This window comes from Diaphorina citri, unplaced genomic scaffold (genome assembly GCF_000475195.1).
Source record: "Diaphorina citri unplaced genomic scaffold, Diaci psyllid genome assembly version 1.1 scaffold1866, whole genome shotgun sequence".
NCBI classification, from domain to species: Eukaryota; Metazoa; Arthropoda; class Insecta; order Hemiptera; family Psyllidae; genus Diaphorina; species Diaphorina citri.
In genome coordinates, this window is record NW_007379292.1 from 6,520 (window position 1) to 13,321 (window position 6,802).

The window sequence follows — 6,802 nt, forward strand, 5'->3', positions numbered from 1 at the left end:
AACCGCTCTTCCGATCTGACAGGAGAAAGGTAAGAACACTATTAAAATTAAAGATTCTCAAATGCTTACATAAATGATTTGTCTTGGATTTTTTTTTTTTTTTTTTTTTTTTTTTTTTTTTTCATCCTTTTCCCCCTTTGAGACGTAACTCAATACTCAAGCTATAAGCCAGGTAGAGCCGTATTTTATTATGTCTCTTTGTGCCCAAAGAGGCAGCACAGAGGTGAATTTTCACTCTTTGGGTGTGATGGCGTTATCACACTTGCTGCCACTGGCCACCTATGTATTTTCAATGGTTAACTGAAAGAAGGACTCTGATTGAAATTTTGCTATTTCTTGATGAAAAAATTCCACGAATTGAAAAGTCTGTCTATCATGTTAAGGTAAATGTAATACCTACGTGGGTTTCTATGGGTAAACACCATGGAATATGCTTTAGGAGTCAGGGTGCTAAAGTTGAAAATTCATATCTCCTTGGCGAAAATGCCACAGAGAGGGATAATAAAATACGGCTTAAAATACATTGATCGTCTGGCTGAGGGCCGTTAAACTGAGAATGTGCCAGCCTGCCAGCTTGTCAAGCCACAGACATTATTACATTAACATAAATCATTGGCGATGGTACACTCTGCTCATAGAAGATTTTACATCCTTATGGTCTAAGGTCCAAGTCTAAGATCTCTAATATGGATGTCTGTCCGAAGAAAGAATACCTACGAGTGTAATTATGTAAAACGAAAGATGTATGAAAAAGTAAAGTCTTCAATAAATCACGGCGACTTTAAACGCTCAAAAAAGACCTTTAAAAAGGCCCTTCTTACCCAGAAGAGTAGTGTAACTTAAAGAGAAGACAGTTTCGTTCCCCAAATAGTGAGGGCTGAGGTAGGAAGGGCATGTAGGTAGGTACTTGGCATATTTGCGCCAGAACCAAATGTTGGTCTCCAATAAGATCAATATGATCTTTGGTGCTGATCTAAAGAGGATGACGAGGATGAGAAGAAGAAGGAGAAGGAAGAAGAAGAAGAAGAAGGAAGAAAAAGAAGAAGAAGAAGAAGAAGAAGAAGAAGAAGAAGAAGGAAGAAGAAGAAATGGAGAAAGACAAGATTAAGAAACATCAGGAGTAGGTGTAGGAGGAGAAGTTAGACGGACTACCAATCTTACAACAACCTGCCAAACACACTAAAGAGCATCAGAGGTTAAAGAACTTCACAACAAAGTAAGTAAAGTAGGTGACAAAATAGTATCAACCTTTAGGAATGCATCAATAAATGGCATTCAAGATTCTAGACTAGACTGACAAGCAGTGACGTGTGGTGATATTTTCAAAAGGGGAAGCTATATAAACCGACACACTCGAGAACCGACCATCGACCCTAGTCCCGATATCTCTGGCAGACCTAAAATACCCAACTGGTTACTCTATTTATACCTCTTAACACAGGGTAATATCTCTGGCAGACCTAAAATACCCAACTGGTTACTGTATTTATACCTCTTAACACAGGGTAATATCTCTGGCAGACCTAAAGTACCCAACTGGTTACTGTATTTATACCTCTTGACACAGGGTAATATCTCTGGCAGACCTAAAATACCTAACTGGATTCATACAAGATGTGCAGAAATTCGTTCAGGTGTAACTGGATCATCAGCATTACGTATAAGTAGGTAGGTACTATATGTAGCATTATCATTATAAAACCACATCATAATGTGGAGTTATGATTTCATTAATGAATTTATGAATAGGTTGGTCTTAATCAATGCTAAGTATACTAATGAATGAATTTAAGTTGTGTTATTAAATAGTGATGCACGACGAGACGAGAAATGTATTTTGTCTCATTCATCTCGTAAAAATGGGACGAATTCTCGTTTCGTGATTTGACGAAAAAAATTGTCATTTTTCGTCTCGCAAAGGGCAGAACTCTTCTATAGTAAAGAGTTGACCAGGCACCAGACCCTTTTTCTACATAAATGTAGGTATAACAGTCCGACACTCTTAGATACCTAGCTGCAGTTCTAATTATAACTTGTAACATTTATAAATCGAGATCCCCATCTCTCACAGTGCAACAGTGTGCGCGAAAGTATTTATCTATGCCACCTTCACTGGATACCTACTTGGTACTTGGGTGAGTGGTAACCAAATATCAAATCCTCTTATCCAATTACATTGAGAATCCTCTAAGTCTCATAAGAACATGGAACATAGAATGCTGAAAGTATCACAACTTACCTAAAGTACAAAGTATAAGTATCGTTGATTCGGAAACGAAACAGCCTATCCTCCTCGAAATGGGGTTTTTTTTTTTCTCAAGAGGTTTAATATAGGGAACAGTTTAAAAAAAAAAAAAAAAAAAAAAAAAAGTACCAGCCTCTCCCCCAAAGTTCTTGAGATGTGGCCGTCGATCGTGATCTAAACTTGAAAAGTCTCTAGTGTCTATGCATGTGGTTATATTGCTTCCAAATTTTTGGTACAATGAACCACAAGTGTTTGAGTGGCAGAGCTCCGTCAGGAGAACCCTGTCACTTAAAAGTAAGCCAGAAGAAAGATGAGTATTGTACGACGCGACATCGTAAACGAGAAGTTCGTACCCAAATTAACCATAGAAACTAGAGTGTCGGAACCCGAATCGAGTGACTGGGTTCCAGAACAGTAATATATCAGGAAGCTCGACACTTCCAACCGAAGTCTCCTAAAACTTGTGGCACCCTGTCAGTTTTCTTTTTTTTTTTATGCTGATTCGCGTCACTGATCTCTGCGCGAACTTTTTTGATCCGGTTCACTTTGCCCGTCGACCTCCGACATAAAGTTTAACATGCAGCATGCACTGTACTTATGTATGAGACTGTGGTATTATGCAGGTTCCATATGCATAATGCTCTGCTAGTACGCTAACAGTACAGTTGTTAATGCCATTATCATGGAAGACGGCTAGATAAATAATAGATGAAATGGCTGACTTATAGGTAGTTATAGATTTGCAGTAACCTAGATGCATAATAAAGATAGCCAGATCGGCCAGATACCTACACTGATACAGAGAAGGTAGTAAATTTTTAAAATGATCTACTTAGAGCTCATTGTCCATTTTGTGATGGGATATGTATGAGACTGTGGTATTATGCAGGTTCCATATGCATAATGCTCTGCTAGTACGCTAACAGTACAGTTGTTAATGCCATTATCATGGAAGACGGCTAGATAAATAATAGATGAAATGGCTGACTTATAGGTAGTTATAGATTTGCCGTAACCTAGATGCATAATAAAGATAGCCAGATCGGCCAGATACCTACACTGATACAGAGAAGTTAGTACCTAAAATATTAAAATGATCTACTTAGACTCTTAGAGCTGGTTGTGGATTTTGTGATTGGACCAGATTTAGCTTGCAATGATGAGTATTGTCAGCCAATCAAGTCCTACAACCGAACGGATATAGTCGTTGCCCGCACTTCCCCTAAGTAAGAAAATACTTACCAATGTAGAGGAAAAAGATATTGAGGAGAAAGAGAAGAGAAAGGAAAACTAGAACAAGAACAAAAGGAAGAAGAACAAAAGAAAAAAAATTGAGAAAAGGAGGTTAAGAAAAACAATGGAACAAACAGGAAAAATTGAAGGAAGATTGAAGCAAAGAATCAAAGAAATAGAAAATGATAACGCAATATGATATCATTTTCTTCTGTCTCTATCCTCTTCTTCCTCCTTCTCTCCCATTCTTCTTCTTATTCTTCTGCCTTTCCAATCACTTTTTTCCGCTTTCCTCTTCCTTCTACCCTTCACCTCTTCCTCTCCCTCTTCTTCATTGGTCTTCCCATCATCTACGTCTTCAAATGGTTCTGAAATATTTTTAGTTCCTCCTCTTCTCTTCTTACTATGCTTCTATTTTTAACACTCTCCTTTTCTCGTCTCTCCCCCTTCCTTTGCTTCTTTTGTTCCTCCCAACTTCTCTCTTCTTCCTATATCTTCCTTCTACCCTCCTCCTATCTCCTTTTCTCTCCTCCTTTTTAGCCCGTCCTTCCTTCTTTTCCTCATCTCGTCTTCTCCTTCTCCCATGTTCTCTTCTTTTCCTCGTACCCTTCTTCTGTTCGTCTCTTCGTCTCCCCCTTCTCTTTCATCTATATTTCCCAATGGTTACAAAACATTTATTTACGATAGCTATCTCTTGACATTATGAAAGATATTTATTGATGACAGGGTGTAGGGTGTATCTGTTCGCTACTCCATTAAAATAGTGACTCAATTAAAATAGTTACCTGCCTCGGTAGCGTAGTGGTCAAAAAGGAATAATTCGATCCCAGCCGAGGCATGGAATTTTATCCTCATTTATTTGAGATTTTGACCACAAAATAATGGAGCTCTAAGGGTCAGGTGGTAGAAAACGCCTCCGGCGTTAACCTCGCCTAGTGGTTACCTTCCACTCAAGAGTCTATTATTATTACTCAATTTTCTCACAAGGCTGAGTGCACCGCATATTTTACAGAGCCAGAAAACTTCGACTCTACCAAACACGAACCCGGGACCTCCAAAGTACAAGCTTAGTGTGATACCCAATCGACCGGCCGGCGCGGCGGTTGTTCCCTCTTTCTCTTTTAGGGCTGAAAACATAGTGGAGCGGAACCATAGAGTTTTTTTTTTCATTATTATTTTTTTTTTTTAAAGAGGTTTGACAGAGGGAACTGTAACGGCTATGGTCTTATCGTCCCGAAATCGAAGAGAAAAGGAAGACAGGATAGGAGAAAGCCATCAGCCGTTCCGAGAACGAACATTATCCCATCAGGATAAAATCCGCCCCGGGCGGGAATCGAACCCGCGGCCTAGCGCTTACAAGGCAGACGCATTACCAACTAAGCTAGCTAGGCTGGTATAGAGCTTTAATGCTCTCAGCTTTATGCGATTTGAAGTCGTTGCTTTTCCCTACAGCTCAATGCTCCATGCCCTCCGCTCTGTTTTTAGCCCAAGAAGTTCTACTCCTGAAATTTCAAGTTTTGGTTCGAGAACTTTCTAGAACTCTTCCATCCTGTAATCCTGTCTACAGAAATGTTGTGCAATACATCTGAGGACTTTGCCAGACTATTTTATTCGAAGAAATAATAGCGAAGGAGATCACAACCGATGTTTTCTAATTTTCTTTTATTGTTTGCTTGTTTTTTATTGAGCACTCTGAATTCTAGAGCTAGACGTGCGCTTCTTTAGGTACCTACAGCCTACAATTTTAATACCTTGGTGTTGTGAAAATCTGTATAAATAAACACAATTTATTTAATCTATAAGAGCAACTGGTTTTGTGAGGTTTTTGGGGTTCACAAAACTACCTAGATTATAGGTACCTGAATTAGTGGAGATGCCAAAACTACTCAAATTAGTGGAGATGTCAAAACTACTTAAAATAGTGGAGATGCCAAAACTACTCAACCTCATTATAAAATATCATTGACAGATTGACACGTTCTAATAGAGATTCGAAAATGAGTCACGGGCATACTTTGACAGACCGTCAGAATTGAAGAGATCAGCCGATGATATCGATAGGTGTTATAACCAAGAGATGAAAGTTATAATATGTACCTATGTGGGGACATCAGGGTTATACACCTGTATGACATGGGGTTTTATACCTATAATATATGTTATAACATGGGGTTTTATACCTATATATTATAACATGGGGTTTTATACCTATATGTATATTATGACATGAGGTTTATGTTGTGCTGAGGGACATCAGGTGTGGTTTTCACATGTGTGTCACATATCACCTCCAGTGTGTGTCTCCACATCCATAATATTTATATACCTTCCGTGCTTGCCATCTCCATGTCTTCTCCACTTAGCCCTTTTCTCTTTTTCTCTTCCCCTTATCCTCTCCTTCCTTTCTCCTTTTAGCCCGTCCTTCCTTTATTGTTACGATAGTAATTAAAAAAGGTATAGTGGACGGGCTATTGTATTCGCTTCGGTGTCGTCTGTCTGTCACTCTGTCTGTCCCCATAGAAGGACTTATCCAAACCTGGTCGACTTATATATCAAATTAAAGGTCTTATTACCAGGAACACGAAAATGGTGGTGCAAATTTTGACCAGAAAACTATAAAGCCAAAAAACCAAAAAAACTGGTTTTTGGGGTGGTTTAATATAGGGAACAGTAACAACGGGGGTCTTATCGTCCCAAAACCGAATGGAGGAGGAGGAGATTAGGAGAAAGCCAGCCAGCCATTCCGAGAACGAACCTTATCTGTTCAGGATAAATTCCGCCCCGTGCGGGAATAGAACCTTCGACCTAGCACTTACAAGGCAGAAGGAAGTCATTAGATTTTGTATTCCATAGGGTCCCTTTTTTTCCAGTTGAGTTCTACGGTTTAGTTAAACACCGCTGAGGGGAAAATACCCAATTCCGAACTCTGAACATTTTTGGAAAATGGTTGATAGTCAGTTTCGCTCCTGAGGCGCCGATAAAGCTACCTGTTTTCCTGCTTACACAGTACTGTTACAACACACTAAGCTACATAGTAGGTGATACCTCTATTACCTACTTGTAAATCTGGTGATGTACTAGCCAAGTACCAGCAAGTACCTGAGTAGGTAGTACCAACAAGTACCTGCTTCTAACAGTTCTGACAAGATTTAGGACTTAGGACCATCTCCTAAAACCTCATTATTACTAGGTCCTGACCTCCATGGGATCTTTGGTACATCCAATGAGGTACCATAGTGCCTGCTATAACTAAAGTTTAGCTCTGCCATAAACTGGTTGTTGTTTTTTTTTTTTTTTTTTTTTTTTTTTAAATCTTTTTTTTTT

The 6,802-nt window shown here is 39.1% G+C and overlaps 1 protein-coding gene across 1 annotated transcript in view; it reads left to right on the plus strand.

Annotated features, from left to right (window-relative positions):
* LOC103517490 (multiple inositol polyphosphate phosphatase 1-like) overlaps positions 1 to 6,802 on the plus strand; it is a 53,385-nt gene that overhangs the window by 1,115 nt on the left and 45,468 nt on the right. The gene's annotated exons all lie outside the window — the stretch shown is intronic.